Source organism: Alligator mississippiensis, chromosome 10, assembly GCF_030867095.1.
Source record: "Alligator mississippiensis isolate rAllMis1 chromosome 10, rAllMis1, whole genome shotgun sequence".
Classification (NCBI taxonomy): domain Eukaryota; kingdom Metazoa; phylum Chordata; order Crocodylia; family Alligatoridae; genus Alligator; species Alligator mississippiensis.
The window spans coordinates 50,249,534-50,274,112 of record NC_081833.1 but is presented as its reverse complement, the minus strand read 5'-3'; positions in this window follow the sequence as shown (position 1 = coordinate 50,274,112).

The window sequence follows — 24,579 nt, the reverse complement described above, 5'->3', positions numbered from 1 at the left end:
TTCCATGAAGAAAGACCATATTTTCATTTTGTGTTTATGTAGGACCCAATGCAGTGCCATCCTGAAGCATGACTGGAGCTCCCAGGTGCTACTGCAATACCAACAATTAATTTCAAGAAAGCATTGCAAGGACACCACATAGCATTTGAAACAACCCAAGATGCTTATGTGCAGAAACAGACTTATGACTTAGGAATCATCCTGAAGATGTTTGAAGAGTCACCAGAGGTAAAGGTAATGAGAAGGGTGTGAGAAGAGAGAGTTGCATATACCAATTTTTTTTTTTGCGTGTACACACGTGTGAAGGTAAAGGTAAGAAAATGAAGGACATATTCAGATATTAACATTTAAGGAAAGGCTGACCTGTCTCTGCAGAGATGTGTGATTTTAGTTATGTTGTAAGACCTGGGTTTGGATTGTCTTTTTGTTCTGAATTGTAAAGTGCCAATGTACTGGGGCCTAGATTGAATCACTGGACTCCACCAATAATACTAATAGCAAGCCATTTGTTTTCAACCACTGATTTGCTGAAAGGGAAGCAGGGAAAATTTAAAGGGGAACTGGAAAAAGGATCTCCCACTGAGATCAAGAAAGTCCAGTCTATTTTCCTGTTCTTTTGTGGCTGACGGTCCCTAGGAAGTCTCCTACAAAGGGGAAATCAGAAGAGAGCTCAGTACAGTAGATTCATGGCTGATGTATTTATTGCAGGAGCAGGACCTAAATTTGGGATTATAAGCTCTGATCTGTTAGACATTTTGTTCCATCTTCTCTGTGTTCGTGTTGTGTTTAATTTCTCAGTTAACCCTTTTCCAACTTTCATTTAGATTCCTTTCAATAACGTTTCTGAATTTGCTGTAGGAATGGAAGATAATAGACACCTAATTTCAGTCCTCTTTCAGGTGCAGTGCCTTTGTTTCATGATTTCTGTTGACTTTTTGGCTATTAATACACAGAACATTCCTTTGAATAATAAGCCAGTAGCCTATAGACACTGGCAAGAGGGAAGATAGATATTGCATTTGACATACGATATGCACAGTCTGCAAAGGGAAATGAGTCATCTACATCATATAAACAATGATAACTCAGTTGAATATGACTGAGATGTTAAAGATAAGGTGTGTTTACAAATGAATAAACTTCCTGATCATAGTCATGCATAAGAGAAAAAAAATTAAAGGGATTTTTAAATAGCTTTTTATATTCTGCAAAAGCCATTCAATTAACTATAATGCTGTGGCACTCTATGAGGGTATAATGTGCATTCATAACATAATTCATTAATTCTCTCTGACATATTTTTTAAATGGAAAAGGATTGTGGGCCCATAACTAGCAACAAAACCTAGCACAGAAGCTGAATTATTCTCCCAAAATGAATGTTTTATATAAATATTGGAATTATGCATATAGCTACTGTAACAAGAGCTAGGTACTCCTTAGAGGAGGTAATTATCATAAAGGTACCTCTTAGATGCTTATGCTTGGGTTTTTTTAAAAGTGAGGAGGGGAAAGAAAAACAAGCAACTGGTATTCTGACTTCTGGTTTGACAAAAGTAGAAAAATCTTTGCATTCTGTTAAACTTCTGACTATGTGACCATATCTTGTAGGTGGGGATACATGTAGGAGACATATTTAGAAATCAGATCTACTCTTTGACTATTAAAAAGAGCATGCCAATCCCCTAGTCCCATCACACACCAGCACATTTACGCGGCTGCGAACAAAGACAGATAGGAGATTAGAATAATGTGGCTGGCAGTTATTGTGGAAGCTCAAACCCCATGGGGACATCAAAGACAATTTTCAGACACCTTAGTATAGCAACCTGCTTCTTTATTGCCTAGATTTCATCCAGCCACATGCTGTGGTTTCCAATGTTGCTGTGTGGAGAACGTGCCACAAAGAGCAGCTATTTTCCCCCAGCTAATCACAGCTGGCTATTCCACACAAGATTGAACAGAACCCCATAGTACATTTGTATCACACTTCTAGAGATTTGGTGGACAATACTATGAGCTTTGAAGCTCTCTCTTTCCTTATTCCTGATTCTTTCAGTGATCACACTGGCTTGTTTTTACACTGAATAGCTGCAGAGAACATTTGATCTTTGTTTAGGATACATCACAGTCTTCCATGGATGAAGGATGCAACTGGACTAGGTAATTAGGAATGTTGGACTCTAGTTTGAAAGCACAGCAGGATAAAGAGCTCAGATAAAAATCAGAAATATTCAGCACACCACAGCTCTGAGAAGGCTGGGGCTGAAATTAAATATCAGAGTCAGCACAATAGAAGAAATTCTGAACCAACTGGTGTGTCTCTTGCATAATAATAGTTTAACCACATGTGTTCTTAATATTCAGGGTTGGGACTCAGTTATAAACTGGATACATCCACTGTAATATGAACTTAAACCTTTGTTGTCTACCTCCAGCTTCATAATGTAGAAAGCTGAAGATTTAGGCTGCAGTCAATTGAGCCTCAACAGCAAACATTTCAGTTTACTTCACTAGTTATTTACAAGTGACTGGTAATTATTTGTGCTATCACTAGAGCTGTAAAGTATTTTATCAGTCGCCCCATTTTGCACCATTTTGTATGTGCTTTTAACTGTCATAAACCAGTACAACAGTCTGTCAACATGGAATAATTAATAATTATTATGTGAGTGACTGATTTACTTTGAAAAACATGAAAGGCCACTAAACCTGGAGTTTCCTGTCCCACATAATGTGCATAAAGGAAATGAGCATCAGTAATCACTGTCAACAGTTTCTTGTAACTAAGAATTGAATCATTTATCTGTCTGCATGTATACATTATCATCATTCTCCATTCCACAGTAAGACCTAACGGCAATCTATGTTGCAAAATATAATAAGATATGTGAATTTCATAGACAGTGCTATATTATTTATGCTTTTATTTAAGATTGGTACCCAAAATATATGTAGTTTACAAATGAAGGCCCCCAATTAAGCAAGTTAGGATACTTACATATGTGTTTAAGTATAAGAAACTAAGTAACAACCTCAGCATTATAGCAAGGGCAGTGCCAGCAGTGCATGGGGGGAGCCACAGAAGGGTTTATGACATGCATGTTCTTGGAATTCACTGAAAATGTCTTAAACTACTAGCAGTGCACTGAATTTATTGCTAAAGCAGATTTTCTAGTTATGAAGCATTTAGAATCTAATTTTCAAACCATTTCAAACATTTTTTGAGCTATTCCCACTGATGTTATGGCAAAACTGGGCTCATCTACACATTCATTAACGCACCTTTTCTGCTGCACATTAAGTTTAGTACCTCTAATATGAGGCACTATAGCAAGGCACAGTAACTGCACTAATGTGCAGTAGCAAAAGCAAACTTTTTCTGTGATGCTTAATGCGCAGTAGACTAATTCTACTGCTCATTAGCACAGTTTTGCCATGACGCATTAATGTGCAATAGAACAGTTCACTGTGCACTACGGCATCTCATGTAGAGCACCACAGCTTTAGTTCTTGTCACTGATTTAGTGCTTGTGACCATCAGAGCAAAGTATGACTCAGGATTTGACTTATGAGATCACAGGCTGACATTTTTGTGCCATTGCACAATTCAAATTCAAATTATGCCAGGTATATTTCCTGAACAACAACAACAAAAAAATCAAAGCAGTATAAGACAAAACTTTTAATCCTGTAGTAAACATAATTTGCAACAAATATTGCTGTGTAAATAATTGATTTTTTGTTGCAGGGGCCAAATCCAGAAACCAGAAAAAAACATTCTGGGTCAACTTACAGTAGAAATTTTCCATGGTAGCTCACCACTCCCTCCCCACCCCAACCCTCTCTATGACAAGAAACTCCAACCCATTTTAGTTTTCAGTGGAATATAATGTTTTGCCTGACCTGCAGTTTGAGGAACTTCTTTACTCTTCAAAAATAGATATGTTTTGAAATATCTTTTCAAAACAGTAAGTCATCAGATTTCAGATCATGTTCAAGTGACAACATTTCCTGTCTCTAGCTGGTTCCATACAGCATTTTCATTATTATCCAAGCATCAATAAGTAACTTTGTGGCTCTAAAGTTGTATCAAACTTTTAGTGTGATCCCAAATCTGATCCATCTTTTGATGTCCCACCCTGTAAGCTTTATGATCAACCAGAAGATTGGGACAGGGGAAAATAGAACAGAGATAGGAACTGGAATTGAATAACAGTAAGAGGGCATGTCTATACATCCCTATTAATGTGCAGCAATACGCTCTGGAGTTTATCATGCTAGAGTTTGTTGTTGCCAGGCATGCGCCCGAATGTGTGACTAGTTTCACAGCATACTGAGCCAGGGCAAAGCAGCCCTAGTTGCCAGGGCATCTCAGGGATCAACCTGCTAACCTGGGGCTGCTCCCCCCCAGCTCAACATGGTGCAGAGGGGCTGGCTGGGATACAAGTGTGCTTTAATGTGGAACTAGCCAGAAGATACTCCACACTGAAGCACCCTTGTGCCCCAGCCAGCTCCTCCATCATCTATACATCTGGATAGTACTTGCATTTTCAACTATTAATAAGTACGTACAATACTGCTGTAGAGTACATTTGTTTACTCCAGGCTAATAGGGGCACATGAATGTAGACATTTACTGTGCAGCTAATTTGTCTACTGTGTAGAAAACATCTCATGTAAATGTGCCCAGAAAGTCTATTTGCTGATGTGCTGTTTTCTTCATTGTGATGGCTATGCAGGATAGTGGATCATTAGGTGTCAAAGGGATGCGATTCTACAAAGCAATTCAAGATGTTCTGGTCACTCATATTCAAGAATGATGAATTCAGCATGAAATGGAAGCAGATGGAGGGAGTTTGAGGATCAGATTAGTGAAAAGCCTATCTAACAAAAGGAGACCTCGTCGGGATAAACACCAGGATAAGGAGAAGCATGAGGACAAAGCTGGCATAATAATGAATAAAGTTAAATGTACATACATACATTTAGGATGGAAATTAGAAGTTTTTTTAATAATCTAATAATGGAGAAGTAAGAAAGCAATATCCAATCTACTTTAAAGATGACATTTGACAAATTTATGAATATTGTCATAGCCTATGAGAATAGTTATACTGTGAGAGGACTGCTTTTAATGACCAGGTGGTCCATTCCGGTCCTATCTTTCTCCCTCATATTCAAGAGCCCCACCAGGTAAGCAAAACTGAGTTCCTGTATACTAAAGCAGGGGTGCTCAACCTCTGGCCTGCAGACCAAATGCAGCCTGCAGAGCCATCCCATCTAGCCAGCAAGGCTCCTCACGGGTCAGGAAATCTGGCAGCTGGGGAACCATGGACATTAATACACCCACCCTGCCCCACAGCCACATTCCCAAATCCCAAGCACCACATGGCCAGTTGGAGCTGGGTCACGCTCCTTCCCCCAGGTCTGGATTGGGGCCAGGGACAACCTCCTCTCCCCCACAGGGATGGGCCATGCACCCTCCATCTGAGGGGCCAGGCTACATCCCCTTCCCTCTCACAGGGCCACGTTAGGGCTAGACCATGTCATTTCCCCAAGTGGTGTTAGGCTGCACCTCTCCTCCTGTGGAGCCACGTCTGTTTCAACTGTGGGACCAGGCTGCCTCCCACACTCCTCTGTACAGTTGGATGGTGTCCACTGCATCCATCCTGCATTCCAGATTGGGACCACTGGTGGCATTCGGCCCACAGAGGGACCAGGCATCGCTCATTCAGCCCGCAGGGGAAAAAAGGTTGAACAGCACTGCACTAAAGCATTATTCATAGGCTAAGCAATGAGATCAGTAGATAGTCAGTTTCCAGGAGAGGGGCTTCATTCCAGAATGGAAGGTGCTTATGGAAAAGTTCTTTCTTTTAATGATAAAATTCTAAGAATTGCATAAAAATGGCTATAAATATATAGACTTCAATGTAGACTGTGATCCTTTCTGTTACTTTTTAACTATACTATAATGTTCTATAGAAGATTGTTTACAAAGTCTGCTTAAGAATCTACATACACGAATAATCAACTTACTCTCTACTTGCTCTTACTCACCAGCAAGAGTATTAATGTGGCAGCCTGCAAACTTGCACAGGTTACCCACAGTCTGGACAAAGCTAATGTGGCAATGTAGAGCATGAAGACTATATTGTGGGAGGAGTAGGGGGCTGTCTTTTGCTTGTTCCCTTATGCAGTTGCATAGGCAGAGCCACTACTAGACCAGACACAGTATAGACACTGTTTTAAAAGGTCTAGATTTTTTACTTAGTTCCAGATTTTTTTGATTTCTCCAGTCCTCCAGAACTATGTTGAGTTATAAATGTATCTTTGACAATTATTTTAAAAACATATTTTACAAGTACCTAATCACTGTTAAAACTGATATAACTGTGGGGGAGGAAGAACATACACAACAGGCATTATCCCAGACAATTTACTGCTTCTAATTCCAATAGAATGTTAATAATTATGTTAAAAAAGCTAATTTAAGAAATCCAATGTTTGAAAATGGGTTTTCAAAGGGCACATTTAACAACCAGAGAAAGCTCAATCTGATTTCCCCATTAGAAGGGGAAGGAAAATCCAATCTTAACCTATTTTTTGTTCTCCTGAAAAGATGATATATAGAACTTACTTTGAAAATCAGAATTTTAAAACAGATCCTAGTTCAAAGCATGGTCTAACTTATGAAGCACAATTAAACTGTTCCAATATTTCTGTCTACAAAAATTAGCAGAGCTATTGGGCAGTCTGGTTGTTTTCAAAATGTCCATGGCAGAAATGCCTCCGTGCTTGGCTCGTATTGATTCTGAAACAATCTTACACATGATAAATGAGAGCACATTTAGGAGAGGATTCAGTCATAAGAGCTCACAAATCAATCAGCTTGTCAACAGGCAGACTAAATTCAATTTTTATTCTTAGAAAACTCTTATTTGGTGGTAGACCATCATTTCCTTTGAAATTGCTTTGCAAAGGGGGAAAACATAGCGAAGATAATCTTTCATAAACATGTTAGAAGTTGAGGGGTTTTTGTAAAGGACCAAGAAGAATAAAATCTAATTGCATGCTTTCTATTGAGAAACTTTGTTTCCTCATAGTTGATTGAGAACTTTAGGCTATGTAGTGCCATCTATCTGCTGCAGAATTCTTTTGGGTATCAGTGTAACAAGCCTGTTAGGGTGAGTCATGTCATTGTTAATTTGTAAATGAGCATGGTCTTATTGAAATGTCAAATTCCAAGGGAGTTATATAACACATACAAAAGATGCTACAAATGTTATTGCAAACCAGGTCATATTTTTTGAAAAGCAGTTTCCATTCTGTTGTGATTGTCCTTGTTGATGTAAACTGATGGAGGGGGAAAAATCATGTTTTTAACTCACTCGGAATAGTAAAGTTTCTTACATTAATTTTAATGTAACTAGTTTCTATTAACGATTATTGTGGATTTATGCATGCTGAGATGTCAACATGCTGGTTTAGAGGAAAAGGATAGTTTTCTTTTAAACAAGGAATGAAATAGTAGGGCTAGTTTATACACAACTAATTACCCAACCCTGCCTTATTCAAACTATGATTGTATGATTTTGAGAAAGTTAGTGTGTGGTAGCCAAAGTATGGCACCACATTCTCCTTATCAAGAACATGATGAGGTTCTCATTTATGGCAGATATTCTCCAAAAAGTAACCACATAACTAGTTTGTGGCTTGCACAGAGTGGGAGAGAATGTCAGGGCCTCATTGCTTGGCAGAGGTCTCAGGATTGCTGTAGAGACAGTGTAGATTTACCCTGTGAGGCTTAATGTGCCAGAAATTTAATGAACTACCTGAGGCACTACCTCCTGTATTGTTAGGAGCCTGAACTTGCTTGTACTGTCTTTCTTTCTATCATATGCTATTTTCCACACCACTGGTGAGCTTTGGGTAGTCTGTTACTTGCCACGTTGCATGCCAAACCTATATTTATGTAAAATGTCCCTTTCACTAGCAAGTGCCTTACCCTGGGCCCAAAATATCTTTTGTGCAATTGTATTTAGTGCTATAGCAAAGGAAGTTAAGGTAATGGCATCAGAAAACATAGGAAAAGGGAAAAGGACAAGAAGTGCATAACAAAGGTAACTAAAAATTGCTTTGATTCTACATCAGTTCCCTCCCCACATTCTTTTTCTATTTTGTATATAGAAATGATTAATTCTTCATACATCTACACAGAGCTTGGTATATTTTCAGTGCTCTTATAATATCAGTAGTAATAATCTTTACAGTGTGATCTTCTCACCATACAGGGCTGTGGGCCCCGCCTCTCTGAGATGCGTCAGGCCTGTGTCATTGGAAATAGATTGAGGAACACCACCATTATACTCAGATGTAATGCTGTCACCTGCCACATCTTGATAGTAACACAAATCTAATGGGAGCTGACACCAAAATCCCATGAACAGCATATGATGGAACTCCATGTAAACCAATAGCTTTTCATAAATAATATTTCAGGTCAAAGTTGCATCTGTTCATTGGTTGAATGAGCCAGAAATCTACCAGATTATTTTCTAACTCCACACACTCATGAATGGTAAATTTGCATTTACGTCTGTGGTTTCGTTGACAGTTGTGTGAAATCACTCGCATCATAGATAATTCCCTATTGATTACATCTTTAATTAATCTTAAGAAAGACTCCTTCTGTGGCCCACTATGGCAGAGCACTGTTGGTGCCTGCCACTTTAAGGGATAGGCCAGGGAAATGGCAGGTGCCTGATGAGGGTGACCATTTAAAGCTCTGCCAAAGAGGGGAGGGGGGCATTTTAAGACTAGCCTGAAGAGGGAAAACATATCACTGCTGAGCTCCTTGGGCCAGGAACAACTTGGAGGTATATGGGCTGGGGCTATGGGGTTGGAGGAGGCCCCAGGTCCTGGGCGTGACCTAAAGCTGCATCCTGTCAGGGTAGGGAGGCCTGGTGGGATTGCCATTGGCATGGTAGCCCCAGAAAATGCCAGGACCATGAACCTCCGCAGTGACAGGTGGGTAGGGGGTGCCTGATAAACTCCAGCCTCCGCACAGTTCTGGCTGGGAAAAGCCCTGGCCTGGGAGATCCTTGGGAGGCCTGAAGCTCAGTTTGATCCAATGGACTTGTGAGGGAGAGAAGGCAAGCTGCTGCTAGGGGCCCACCATGAGGGATGCCTAGAGCAAGAGACTTGGGATTCTGACTGGCCTGAGGGTGGGGCCAGGGCCTAAGGGGGAGCCAAAGTTCCCAGAAAAGGGACCACAGCTTGAGAGGGAGAAGGGTTACAGGTGAGCTTAGCTGCATGGGATACCATCTGTGAGGCATGGACCCCAGTGTAGGGGAAGGTTCGAAGCTGGGGATATCACCCTTAGTCATTGGGGTCTTTAAATAGGCAGCCTTTTGCCTGAGTAACATCATAATCATTTATCATCAAAGTGTGGCAGGAAAGTGAGGTGGATGGTTGGCCCAGAAACAGGTGGGCAAGCCAACATCAGACTGGCCTCAGGAAGGCCCCCTGTTACCAATAATCTATTAAATGTATGGGATGAAATAAGCATTTGGACATGCAATCAACTAGGACCATGTCTTCAGTAAAACCTGACCAATTCATTGTGGAATAAGGATCTCATGGATGATTTCAGCCTTACTATATGGATAGCCAGACTCAGAAAAAAGTATAATCTGAATACTTTTTTGGTATTTACTTCACAACTGCTTAGATATTGTCACTGTCGTTGCCATTATATTGATCATGAACCTGAAACAGAAATCTAGATCTGAACAACATCCAATATTGGAATCAGAATCCATAGTTTCAGTTTCATAGTTGTTAGGGGCTCATAGATTTCAGTTTATAACAAGAAGAACTTCATGTCCAAAAATCTACAGCCTAAGGTATTAGCAGAGCAAAACTAAGTCAGAACCCAGTTTTTAACTTACAACTTGTTTCTAGAAAAAGACAAGGAGCAAATGTGGTTTCTTTTACTTTAAAAGGTAAAAAATAACTTCTTTTCCATTCTAAGCTGTAGCAATAACCACTGTGTCTGACCATCAGAGTTGCAGGAATCTCACAAGTCTCTCTCAGTCAGCCTGGGAAAACTTATCGTCTTGAAACCATCTCCAAGATAAATAGTATAATGTCATTAATACTCTTCCAGCTAGTTTAACTCCTCCCCCTGTCTCCTGTCTCTTAAATAATCAAACTTACAGGAAACTCCCTAACAAACAAAGCATTTGGAGGAAATATTGTGTTCTGCTGCTTATGCAGTATAGGTAGAAGACGGGAATATCTCATTTCACTGTTGTGTTTTAATGAGAAAAACTACCCCTTTGGCTTTTATCATTCAACTCCGAGCATATGAGCAGCACACTGGAACCCAATAATGCTGCTTTGAATGACTATGAAACCTGCTAGTTCCATTTATTTTAAAATAATAAAAATTACCAGACTCATATGCCAAGCTGAGCAAAATCCTCAAGGCAAGCACTGGTAAATGACATTGCCTGAACAATAATTAATTCTTGCATGACCTGGAAATATGTATTATACGAATATCAAATATTAAGTTATTTGTTGAATTTTATTGGATTTTAAACTCTGTTCATTTGTTTTCATTTCCTTCTTTATCTCATATATAGCTTTTCTATTTTGACTGTATAAAATTAGAGTATCGTATTCTCTGTTGAAAGCAATATTAAATTACTTTTAGGAAACAAAGAATATTATATGTTTTTTCTGATCTTTTCTTTAACCAGAATAAAGCTGCACATCTGGTATATTTTAGTTGTGGGATATGGAATATCTCTGTCTTTCCCAAACATTGTCTACTGTAAACCAAACTGAACAACTTTAGGAAGTGTTCTTTTCTCACTGAAATATGAACCCTATGGAGAATGTTTGGCACATGGATTAAAAATGGATGTGAAAAAAAAACAGTCATTATTGGAACAAAGGGATTTTTTAATACCACAGGAATGGATATAAACTTGAAGGTGCAATCTTATAACAGCTTCAGTTACAATATGCACTTTAGCATTCTGATGGAAATCTGGACTAGGCTGAAATCAAAAGTAATATGCAAATACATTTAGACAACATATTAGTAATTGAGTAACAGTCAGTAAGTAAATGTAAGTGGATTTATTGGATTCTAAGTGTGGTACGAGGGAGCTACATTTACAATATTAAACTGTGTGTTTCAAATTAAATTAAATATTGAGGATTTTGCTTCTAAAACTGAGAACAACATAGCCTGTTTTTGTTGGTGGCTCATAAAGAGATATACAAAGTCCACACATGTTAAGAAAATAAGGTTAAAACAAAACTGAACAGACAGGCAGTCCTTACCAAATGTTAATGCCTTGGTGTTTCCCAAGCAGGATGACTCATGAATATTTTAAGCAATTTAGTGCAAATAGCATCCTGGATACTATTACTGAGTGAGAATCATGGCTTGGTCTTTAATTTCAAAGTTCTTCTTGGAATGAGCCAGTTTACCTGAGGATCTGACCCATTTTGCACAACTGTGCCATTCCTATCCTTTCTGCCAGCTGGACGTAGGAAACAGCCTAATCAACTGTGTGCTACCTATATTCTTCATTCCAGTTATGCAATACAAAGATAAAAGCTGATGGGGGGGGGGGAGGGGGAGAGGTTAATATATTGTTCCACCACCCCCTCCAAGAAAACCCTATACCACCACCACATGAACAGTAAGCTATGAGAAACACATACACCCATAAAACAACACTAAGTATAATCAATTCAGACACTCATACAAATTCAGGGGGCCATTCCATCTGGCCAGTAAGGAAGTGAACAGGGATGTGGACAATTATTTACAATTGTATTATGGGCCCTCCATCACTGACAGAGGCCAAGAAAAGCCCTGTTTATGAATTGCTTAACTGCCATTGGCCAAACAGGCTAACAAGGTGAGAGAGAGAGGATGCATCCACACATGCAGGCACATGCACTTGCCGTAGCTCAAATAGGCACTTGCTTTTGCTTCAGCGCACATGCCTGGATATGCACTTTGGTGTGGGGCAAGTTGTGTCACTTGGGGCAAAATAATCCTGCCCAGCTCCTCCCAGATCTGCAGCCAGGGGGAGCTGAAGGCTGTATAAAAACCTGCCTTGTGCTGGCCCCAGCAATATAAAATCCTGCCCTGGTGAGCAGCTGCGGGCAGAGGGAGACCCTGGTGCACATGACCCTCAAATGTTCCAGACTGTAGCCTCTCCACCTCTACCTCCAGAATCTCCTCCTAAGGTTCTGGTTGAATTATACCCCCCACCATTTTATTTTTGGCCACCCATCCACAGACCCACCAAGACCTGGGACCTCCTGGTCAACCTCCTCCTTGCCCTGGCCAAGTGGGCCCTGTACTTGACCAGGAAGGAGGCTCTGGCCTGGAAGGTGGCCAGAGACTGCAGGGCCACTTTCCTCTCACTTGTCTGTACACATTTCCAGGCAGAACACCAGTGGGCAGTGTCCACTGGCTCCCTGGATGCCTTTGAGGACCGTTGGGTGTGGCTGGGAGGCTCTGCTTGGTATCCCCCTCAAGCACACTCATTTTCACATTTTGACCCTTTGAGCTTCATATCACTCTTGTCCTGTTTTTTGCCTTTGCTGTCCCAAGTATTTTGTTGTAGCTTTCACCCGTTAGCCCTCATAAAATAGGGGCTACCAGTTAGCTGGGTGGGCCTTAGGGCCCACGGTATTTGAATGTTACAGATAGACTGGAGCTTCTGAGGTATCTTGGGACATGATCCTTTGTGCCAGCTGGACTGCTGAAGCAGTCCTAACCTGGAGTGGTCTGCCCCCTCTACCCACTGCAGCAATCTGGCAGTGGGGGCTGCTGCCTAGCTGTGACCTGTTGCTACCTGCATGTGGCCCCAAGGCTGTGTGCCTGCCAGACCCAGGTGGCAACTGTATGGTTGCAGCAGAGGCATCAGCACCTCTGGACCAGATGCCAGTGGGATGTGGTTGCATATCTGTCCTCTGTGCAGCACTACTGCCATGTTTGTCCCCACCCTGCCATCTGGTCATCTATCATCTGGAAGATGTCCTCAGTATGGTGGCCTACTTTGAACTGTCAAAGCATGTCCTCCTGGCCCCAAGTGGCCTGGAGGCCAGCCATCTTCAGCTAGGCCCTGGGTGCTAGCCCTGACCAGGCTTCTCTGCCTGGATCCTGCCACCTGCCTCACTAGCAGGAATTCTGGTGGTCTGCAACATTTCTGATTTAAAAAAAATCCCAAATTCAAATCTTTAAAATACCTGAAAATCCATATTCTTCCACAACTAAAACAAAAGACCACTAATATTAATACACACACACACACACACACACACACACACACACACACACACACACAGAGAGAGAGAGAGAGAGAGAGAGAGAGAGAGAGAGAGAGAGAGAGAGAGAGAGATTAGTTGGGCAATGTTTTATTGATATATTTGCAATCTTAAAGCATTTTGGAAGTCTACCAGTGTCTTTATCATCAAAATAAAATAAATTCTAAATATCTATATGTTATGATGTATGCTTTCAGTTTTCTTATCATAGAACAATTAGAGCTCCCCCTGACCCCTTCACTAACTAGGATATGGGGACAACTGGCCCTGCAGCCACCATTCTTGCCAGCAGGTCTCATCCTGTTTGGCAGCTGGGCACAATGGCTGTGTGATGGAGGGATGTGGGGTTTGCAGAAGGTGGGTGGGAAGGGGTGTGGGGTGGGATGCAAGTGGGTTTGTGGGTGGGTGTGGAGGGATCTGGGGGGATGCAGGTGGGTGTGTGGGACTGCTCAGGATAGGTGAGTCCCCTTCCCCCCCTCAGGGTGCAGCCTCCCCCCCCACAGTGCATGGATTGCATCCCCCTACAGGGCCTCAGCCCCCGCCCCAGGGGCCACAGCCTCCCTTCACAGGGTCCACATGCCTCCCACAAGGCCTTCCCCCCCAGGGCTACAGCTCCCCCCACACCTTCCCCCCCTGCATGGCCCACCACTCACCTTCCCTGCAGCAGCAGCCATGGGGCACTCAGGGCCTGCTGTGGCCAGAGCTTCCAGCAGTGTGGCTTGTACCTGGTGGATCAGAGCTGGTGGCACCTGTGCCACTTGTCCCAGGGCCAGCACAGCTTGGTGCGGTGCCATGCTCTTCAGGCAGCACTGTGGCTGCTCACGCCATCAGGCCAGACTGGTTCCATGGTGGCAGAATCCGGCTTGGCATGCAGGGACCATGTGTCATGCTGAGCTGGGCCCTGCCACCATGGAACTGTCCTGACCTTATGGTGCACAGGGCCCCAGTGCCAACAGGACCCAGCTTAGTGTGACACACAGTCCCTGTGCACTAAGCTGGGTCGTGCCACCATGGAACTGGCCCAGCCTGGCAGCGGGAGTTGTCCCAGTGCTGCCTGAAGCAGCACAGTCCTGTGCTGAGCCGCACTGGCTCCAGGCATTACTGGCTCTGAGCCACCAGGGATGCACTGCACTGCTGGGGGCTCTGGCTGCAGTGGGCCCTGAGCACCCCACAGCTGCTGCCATGGGGAAGGTAAGTGGTGGGCCCTGCGGGTGGGTGAGTCTTGTGGGGGGGCTGTAGCCAGAAGGGGGGCCGTAGCCAGAAGGGGGGCCATGCAGGAGGGCTGTAGCCACAGCAGAGGAGGCATGCAGAGGGGGCCTTGCGGAGGGCAGGAGGAGGATCCTCCCCTTCCAAGCAGCCCCTTCCCCCACAATTCCCCTCTCCTGCAACCCCCTGTACCTACACAGCTCTGGCTCCAGTCCCTCCTACCCCCAGTCCCTACTTATCTGGGGACAGAGCCCAGGTTTGAGTTGCTGCAGCTTGCAGCGTTCCTTACCCTGCATGTGCTGAAGCATGCTGAAGCACTAGGGCAAGGGGCAGCCATAGAAACACTCTGGCCAGCTACTGGAATCTTTGTGGAAGACCTGAGACTTTGGTTGCCTCAGGATATTTTTGGGCACCTTACCATGCCCCTCTTCATTCCCCCAGATTTTATTTTGATGTATCAAATTTTGAGCCTGTGCTGCAAATATGCAGTGCAGGGGATGCTTTTTTGTTCCTAGTGTGCATCTTGCAGCATCTCAAACTCCTTTGAGATGCTGCAAGAGGCACATGCGTGCTCGTCTGGACACACCCAGAGCGAGAGAAAGAGAGAACTGCGGCAAGCAAATAATTTTTCACTTTCTATTGGACAACTTCTGATCTCCCATGGTACTTCATTTTATGATCCATGCTTCCAAGTGAAAAATACCCTGAAAAACTTCCTGGTATTCTTGGCATTTTTACAGATTTGATTCCACTGTGACTTCCAGTGATTAACAAAATGCCAGAGTGTGCAAGACAAACAAAAATCAGGTGAGCACCTGAGAGGATTAGAAAAATACAACATGTGGGATATACTCCATTTACCAACAAGGCTAATAGAGTATAGTGTTTGAAAATGAACAATTCTGTACAAAAGGTACATTTCTGCACCAAAACAAAAAGAAGCTGTATGGATTGGTTTTTATTTCCGCTGTTCATGAATAAATTTAAAATGCATTTTTGTATCCTAAAGGACAGAAAAAGGAATACAAAAATTTAAAACTCACTTTGATTCCATTTGTGGCTTAATCCATTTCCGGAGTCCCGGGGTTGACCAACAGTAAACTTGATCGTCTGCAAATGAATTATTAAAATTCTAACTACGGGGCTGTACATTACATAGCTTGACTACATTATAATTTTTGTTCCTTCAAGCAGCTCCTTAAAATGCATATTTAACTAATTTATCCTACACTTTGTGCCCCTGTGGCCCTGAATGGTGCAGCAACATCACTCATAAGAAATATTAACATTGGCTGTTTATCAAGGTATCTGTGAAACTGAAAAGCAATAAAATTGTTAGCGCATACACTCAATTACTATTGAAATGAATATCACAAAAATTATTCAATGTCAGAAATCTAATTTTGTATGATATTTCTATATATTTTAGCTGTTAATTTTTTCAGCATTAGTGAATTAATATGCTTTGAATACCCCTCTAGCTACAGTGGAAAAATGGACCAACACACTTATTTAGTGCTGCTACCCAAATCCATTAGACAAATTTCCTTTACAGCAAAGCATTGATGAATGAAATGTCCCGTGCTAATGTAAGAATAATCAATTTAGAATGCTTATGACAATTAACAAAGCTGGAGATAAGCCTTGAAAGCACCATGCTTTGTCAGCCCTGATTTGGATTAAACTTACACTAATGGGATCATTTTTCTTCCAAAAGGTATTCTTTTTAGGCAGACCTATCAATTAATATGAATTATGCATGTATAAAAGGACTAATGTCATTAATTAGACAAATTAATTTTTATGATTCAGGGAATAGACTAACACTAGATTATATGAGATATCATTCCCCCAGTTCACATATATTTGAAATAAATGAATAGTTTACATTTGCATGGTTATTATGGACACAATCATTATTAATCAGTGACACTATGTTGGATAGCCTAATACAATCAGTTTTAAGTTTCTTATGGTCACCAGGTATATTCAGTTCACATTTCTGAGAGGAAAAGTTTTAGACTGATACATGTGTTTCCAACAACTCATAATTGTATAAATGCCAGGGAGATACAAGTAGATAGTGCTATATTCAGTGCATTAGGGCAGATAATGGGACACACTCAGGTTAATTAAACCAACCTTCTGGTCTGGACCAAAGCCCATTTAATTCAGTAGGAAAACTGAAGGCAATGGAAGGTTTTCCATTGATAACAGAGCTTTGGATTGATTCCTTTAACATTACTGGTCCAGAAACTCATTTGATATAAATTCACATAGCTCCATTGGAGCTATCTGTTTTTGGATGTTCACATTCCAGATATCATTGATAAGATGGGAGCAATACACGTCTGAATATGGCAATCCCAACTATATACAAGGAATACAGGAAATTCATTTTAATTAAATGCGTGGTAATGAAATAAACCACCAATTCAACTACCCAAAATTGTCAGCAATTTTTTACCTGAAGAATTTGCATACAATAGCATGTCTCTACTGGAAATCTGATTCTTGATGCAGCAAAGCTCCTCAGTGGATACTCCAGTTTGCTTTATACAAAGTCTCAGCATTAGACTTGGATTTCTACAGATGTCTACTTTTAGTTACATTAGGTTACACCTCATGGTTTCTAATGTAGGCATTTACATTTAATTTTTGTATTATAGTAGTACAAAGGAGCCCTCAGTTGACCTATATGCCCCTTCCCTGAGGAGCTTATCTTCATACATTACATTACTCTGAAATATACTTGGATACATGACAATCTAAGCAATATGGTTTAAATAGATCAAAGCAAAAACATTTACAAAGCAAGAGGACAACAATCTAATCTACAGCATGTAGAACTGCCTCAATAGAGCGCACATTATATGTATTTCCTACACTAGCAAGATGATATTCTGGAACTAAATTAGTATTTAAGTATTTATGGCTACTGTTAATACTTGTTAAACTAATACTTTGGTTAATAGCATTTAATAAAAATACTGGGTTTTTGTTGTTATTGGTTTGTTTTGTTTTTTTGGGGGAGGCGGGGGGGAGGGTTTGCATCATAGCCCCCGGAATGTCTAAGGATAAACAGGAACATAAAGCATTTTATATTCATTATCAACCAAAACAATAGAATGCAATTTTCCCTCTACAACACACATATTAAGTACATTATAATAGCTTTCTTATTGGATCACACCTCATAAACATATAAATATGCTCTGTTATATGATTAATTATAACTAATATATGGGAGGTATGGACAGGTCCGAGCAGATGTTGAAAACAAATGAGGATACACAGAACACCATGACACGGTATAAAATATCTGAGTTTATATGGTACAGCTGGCTATATATAATGCTTTTTTAATTTATAAGGCTACAGCATCTGGTCCTCTACTGTCATGATTTGATTTTTCAGAGAGCTATCTTTTTCTTTTCTTCAGTTAAAAAGGAACTCAGGGATATTTTCTCTGAAACTTCTAATAGAAAGAATCCAGTAAAATGAAAAAGAAAAAAGCTTTTAAAATAGTAAATGAGACGATCAAGAAGGCTAATATTGCTTTTTTCCCCCTCCTAACTTGCCTGCCTAAATTTGTTTGAAAGAATCTGTATAGTAAAATTCTTCCAATCTTGATTTTTTTTAATGGCAAAACCTGTAAGATAAACAAAAAGTTACATTTGGAATAGCATAGTATATAAAGAAACCAATTGTGTAGAGAAAAAGTATCTAATTATATAAACCTGTTTCTTAATAACCAACTCCTTTGTCGTTTAGAATAAACAATCATTGAAACTGCTGTTGCCTTTTCTTTCTTTACTTTTTAAAAAAAATGTATATTGCAGAGTGAACACTTAGTGAACGTTTAGCAGAGGCAACTGACCAGTAATATAGAGACTTTTTGACACTGAAGTGATAGGCACTAACATAAGAACTTAATTAGATGCCTCCCAGGAGTAAATAGAGGAGTTCTGTCCATTAGACGATAACTGTACCAAACTTGAAACTTACTAATTAATCTATAAGTATCACATTTCATATCCAGTTCCCACAAGTATTCAAAACAGACATAAAGCAATTTCAGGAACACGAAGACATAAAAACAAGACATGCAAACATAAGAGGGATGTATATATGGCCAAATTAAGTTTTTGAGGAATCATAAAAATACAGAGGTCTGTACTGATGAGTGGATAAGTTAAAGAAAATAAAGCCCTATTGTAGTTGGTGCAAATGTTCCTGAGCCCTGGCTGAAGAGCTGACCCTTTTTCACATAAGGGTTAATTTGCTGTGAGTGAATGAAAATGTAAGTGAACAAGATGGATAATTATTCTCCCCATATACGAATATTTAAAAAAATGCTGCGCAATCATAAAATGTAATACAGATGTTCAGTACCCATCACCACTCTCTATCCTCTCTCATACCCACACATGAAGTTACAGCAGGAAGCAGTCAGTGTCAACAATGGAGAGAATAAAATGATACAGAATCATAGAAAAACAGAGCTGGAAGGGACCTCAAGAGGTCATCTAGTCTGACCTCCCCACTCAAATGTTGCATGTTGTTTAAACTTTACAAGGTCTGTCCTCAGTGCAGCTGCTACTAGTAGAGACTTTCCTGGGTAATATTCTTATTGTCACACCATAGTGTTGGAGTCTCAACAACAAGTTTTGTAGCAGCTTGGGTGCACTCAGCAGTGGCTTCTTTGTCATGATTTCTAATAGCTTATTATCAGACCACATATCTGCCCTGTGCTGAAAAATGAACTGTTGGAATTGCTGCATTCTAAAGAGCACAGATGGTAGCTCCTTTCTATATGAACATATTCTGCTTCAATGTCTCTCAAGGGTTACTTGGAAATACTGTGAAATGATAGCTTTGCATGAGTGTTGCTCCTATCCTTTTTCCTGAGGCATCAAGTTAGCAGGTATATGAACTTTGCAGGGTTGTAGCACCTAATGCATCTCTTTACTTTTTTTAATGCCTGTCTGTGATGGGGGGCATGCTCAGGGCTGGGGCGCATGCCGGTCTGCCTGCCCGTCTTTCTGGGGCAGTCTGCCCAGTCTTATCTACCATGACTTTGTTGATGTAAAGTGATGGTATAACATAGGAAGTTGCCCATTTCCCACCCCAATGCCAGGGGGTGCTAGCTGTGGCTCCAAACCTCCCCTACGCTGCACCCCATGCTTTGCAGATGGCATCCACATGATGTAATCATAACCTATACCATGACTGGTGCTTCAGGCTCTCACAAGGACCTTTCCTCCCTCCCTGGAGCACCAGGTCATTGTGCTTATCCTTCAGGTCTTTCTTTTAGCCTACTCTCGGCCTCCTTGCAACAGAGGACTTACCGGGGTCAGGACTTGCCCCTAACTCTCTGGCTGAGCCCCCTACACAGCCTCTGGTCCAACTATGGCCTCAGGTGCCCACAACCATGCCTTGGACTCTTCCCCACTCATGGGGTTCCTACTACACCCCCTCTAGGGCCTCTACACCATGCCCCACCCTAGGACCTTCTCATCTTCATGATCAACTACCCACAGGGCTGACCCTTGCCTTGTCCTTCAAGCTTACTCCCAGTTTGGCCCTACTCAACACATCCCTGAGACTGCCCTTCAGGCCTACTCCTTATTCAGCCCTACTCAGCCCCCCTCATGCACAGCCCTTCAAGCCTACTCCCTACTCCATGCAGGGCAACACTCTACACTCCTCATGGAGACTCCCTCTGGGGTCTCCAAGATCTCATATACCTGCTGGGCTCAGGTGGCTTTCTGTTTTCTGTGCCTGGCCCCACTACTCCCATAACTGCCTCCAAAGCCCACCTGAAGATGGGAGCTGGGGTTAAGGCACCCCTTCTCACCTTTCACCAGAGAGGTAACTGGCCTGGCATTTCTTGGGGGCTCCTATGGCACTTGGAGCCCCACCAGGCCACCCTTCCCCGGCAGAATGCAGTTTTAGGTCATGCCTAGGACTGAGAGCCTCCTGCTCTTACTTCCATGATGTTCCTGCTGCAGCTCAGCCAGACAATGTTTCTGCATGGGCTGGCAGCAGGAAACTGCTGACTTTATATCCCTTGTTCTCAAAATGGCTGCTGCCATCAGGCACCTGGTAGCTGCCTGACTCTGCCCTTAAAGTGGCAGGCACCCAAAGGTGCTGTGCCACACTGTCCCAGGTCTCTAAACGTTCCCATGATGCATTATTATTTGTTAATTGCCTTTGGGGTTAACATACTTTTGTTGAGTGTGCAGACTCTGGAAAGATAGTTGGCCATCCCAAGGGACTCCATTCACAGCCTTTGGTCTGGACTTTCCATTAATTGCTCTGAATTTCTCAAGGTCTAAACGCAGTGCCTCATATTTCAACTGATTTTTTTAATGTAAGGCAGTTCTCAGCTTCACAGTTTGCCTGCATTCAACTTAATATCCTGCTCCTGGCACTTATTTGGGAATTATCATAACTTGGTATCATGGTCCTAGTTTGCTTCTCCTTTGGCATCTCCTTCTCCTACAGTGTTTAAAAATTAATTTGTCTCTATTTTTAGAGAATTATTTCTGCAGCTGCTGCAGCTGCAATTAGCTCTCCATCTCTAGTATGGTATCTAAGCTCTGTTACTCAGACAAGGGAGGGAGAGAAGAACTTAATCAGAGCACGTGGGCCCTGTGCTAAAGCAGGGCCCAGGCAGGGAAGAACTTTAGCAGTTGGTATCCAGGCATGCATACACATGTACTAACTTTTGACAGTTAAGCTGACTTAACATTTTTAAGTTGATTTAACTGTCAGAGTGTACACAAGTATTTGGAGCAGAGACAACTTAAATGTGGTGCATGGTAATACACTTCCAAGATGCATTATCTTGAGTTGCATTAGTTAAGCTGACTTCGCTCACAAGATGGCTGCCACCATGTTAAGGAGCTGTACATGTGTATGTTCTGACATGGCTTAATTTAAGTCTACCTAGTTAAGTTGACTTAGTAAGTCACGTATTTTAAGTTGACTTTGTATGTGTTAACAGGACACACAGGACCTCCATCTAACCCAAGAGGTACACAGCCCCACCAGGGGAGATGCCTTGTTGGATTTGGTCCTGGCCATGGGCGATGACCTGGTCCGGGGTCTGCAGGTACACGACCACCTGGGTGATAGTGATCTTCGTCTGCTGGAATTCACCATCCAGCGCAAGGTGGCAAAAGCCTCCAGTAAGGCAGCAGCCCTTGACTTCAGGAGGGCGGAATTTAACACGGTGAGAAAACTAGTGGTGGAAGCACTGAGGTCCCAGAGCAGGAGGGAGTTGAGTGTCCAGGAGGAGTGGTTGTTCCTTAAGATGATCCTCCAAGCTCAAAGGGAAGTAATCCCTACATGAATCAAAGGGGGCAAGAGGGCGCAAAGGCCCCCATGGCTCACCAAAAGCATCCAGGAATGTCTCCAAACAAAAAAGGAGGCATACACCTGTTGGAAGGAAGGGGCCATCACAAGAGAAGGCTATACCTCGGTAGCTCGGGAACGTAGAGGGGCGGTCAGGAAGGCCAAGGCGGAAATGGAGCTGGGACTAGTGACCCAGATCAAGGACAACAAGAAGTCCTTTTTCAAATACATAGGGGGGCAAAAGAAGGTGCCAGGTAACACAGGGCCTCTGCAGGACACGCTAGGAAATCTGGTCATCACACCTGATGGTAAAGCTGACATATTTAACAATTTCTTTGCCTCTGTATCTCTGAGGAGGGACCCAGATATCTCCCCCACTGGCACCCCTGAGGGCCCTGTGGGTGGCACACCCAGGCCTAGGGTTAATGAGGACCTTGTCAGGGAACTTCTGGAGGGAGTAGATGTATTTAAATCCACAGGTCCTGATGATCTCCACCCCAGAGTGCTGAAGGAACTAGCAGGGGTCATTGCGGGACCTCTGGCACAGCTCTACGAACACTCATGGTGCTCAGGTGATGTGCCAGAGGACTGGAAAAGGGCCAATGTGGTCCCCATCTTCAAAAAAGGGAGGAAGGAGGACCCAGGAAATGATAAGCCCATGAGTCTTACCTCGGTCCTAGGGAAGCTTTTCGAAAGAATGATCCTGGCACATGTCCAGGAAGGGCCAGAAGGGGAGGTTATGTTCAGGGGCAACCAGCATGGGTCCATTAGGGGCAGGTCTTCTCAAACCAACCTGGTGGCCTTCTATGACCAGGTCACCAAGTCCTTGGATGCAGGTGTTGCAGTGGATATAGTCTTTCTGGACTTCAGGAAGGCATTTGACACGGTCTCTCACCCCATTCTCAGTAAGAAACTAGGAGACAGTGGTGTTGATGTCTACACGGTCAGATGGGTCACTAACTGGCTGGAGGGCCACACCCAGAGGGTGGTGGTGGTCGAATAAGACCCAGCCTGGAGGGATGTGGGCAGTGGGGTTCCCCAAGGCTTAGTCCTCGGACCTGCACTATTCAACATCTTCATCAGTAACTTGGGCAAGAGGGTAGAAAGCACCCTGTTCAAATTTGCAGATGACACTAAGATGTGGAGGGAAGTGGGTATGCTAGTAGGAAGGAACAGGCTGTAAGTGGATCTAGACATGGTTACAGGAGTGGGCTGATGAGAACAAGATGGGGTTCAACACTGACAAGTGTAGGGTAATGCACCTGGGGAGGAAGAACCAACGGCACAGCTACAGGCTGGGGAATTCCCTTCTTGCCAGTGTCGAGACAGAAAAGGATCTTGGAGTCATCACTGATGCCACAATGAACATGGGCCGACAAAGTGGGGACGTGGCAGGAAGGCAAACCATACCTTGTCGTGCATCCACAAATGTTTCTCAAGCAGGTCCAAGGAGGTGATCCTCCCCTTCTATGAGACACTGGTCAGGCCGCAGCTGGAGTATTGCATCCAGTTCTGGACACCACACTTCAGAAAGGATGTGGCCAATATGGAGGGGGTCCAAAGGAGGGTCACCCGCATGATCAGGGGTCAACAAGGCAGGCCCTACAAGGAGAGGCTGAGGGACCTGAACCTGTTCAGCCTCCAAAGAGAAAGCTGAGAGGGGATCTAGTGGCAGTCTACAAACTAGTCAAGGGGGACCAGCAGGCATTGGGAGAGTCCCTGTTCCCCCAAGCACTCCCAGGAGTTACAAGAAATAACAGACACAAGCTAGTGGAGGGTAGTTTCAGGATAGACATTAGGAGGAGCTATTTCACTGTCAGGGCGGCTAGGACCTGGAACCAACTTCTAAAAGAAGTGGTGCTGGCTTCTACCCTAAGGGTCTTTAAAAAAAGGCTGGATGAACATCTGGCTGGGGTCGTTTGACCCCAGTACTCTTTCCTGCCACGGCAGGGGGTTGGACTAGATGAACTCCTCAGGTCCCTTCTGACCCTACCAACTATGAAACTATAAAACAGACTCCAGGAGAGGACTGGGAGAAACCCTTGTGAGAGAAATGGAGATTGAAGCACATGGTTGAGGCAGAAGGAACTTACACCAAGGAGCCAGAAACTCCTATCACTTTAAGAGGATGGAGCAGCAAGAGTGCCAGCTGCCCTTCAATTAAAAGATTAAAGACCCCATCCATTGTCATGGGGAAGACAGGTGATTGGGAGGGAGGAGGGACTCCCCAGCACATGAACAGCATTCTGGAGCTGAAGCAGGTAGTCAAGCTCTACAGGGGAAGCTGACTGTGTGGAAGTGGTGCCCTGGTGTAGCAGGGTGGGGTCCCTAGGGGTGGCTGTGTAACCCCTAGGCTCTTTACCCATGCCAGTCTTGCCCTACAGGCACCCTCTATCTCACCCACCACATCTTGTTGGAATAATTGATATAGGGAGGCTGCCCTTGATCTTTGGGTTTAGACACGGTCTGGCTAGATCTTACAGAACCCTGTGGTTCATAGACCTCTTGGTGTCCCATGGTACAGTGGATGGTTCCTGAGTCTCTCAGCTTTATGGGCTATATGTGTGGCTCCAACTGCCCCTTTACCATGCCCCAAGCCTCGCAGATGGTACTGGCATCGTCTTGCCTAGGCCTCATTATAATT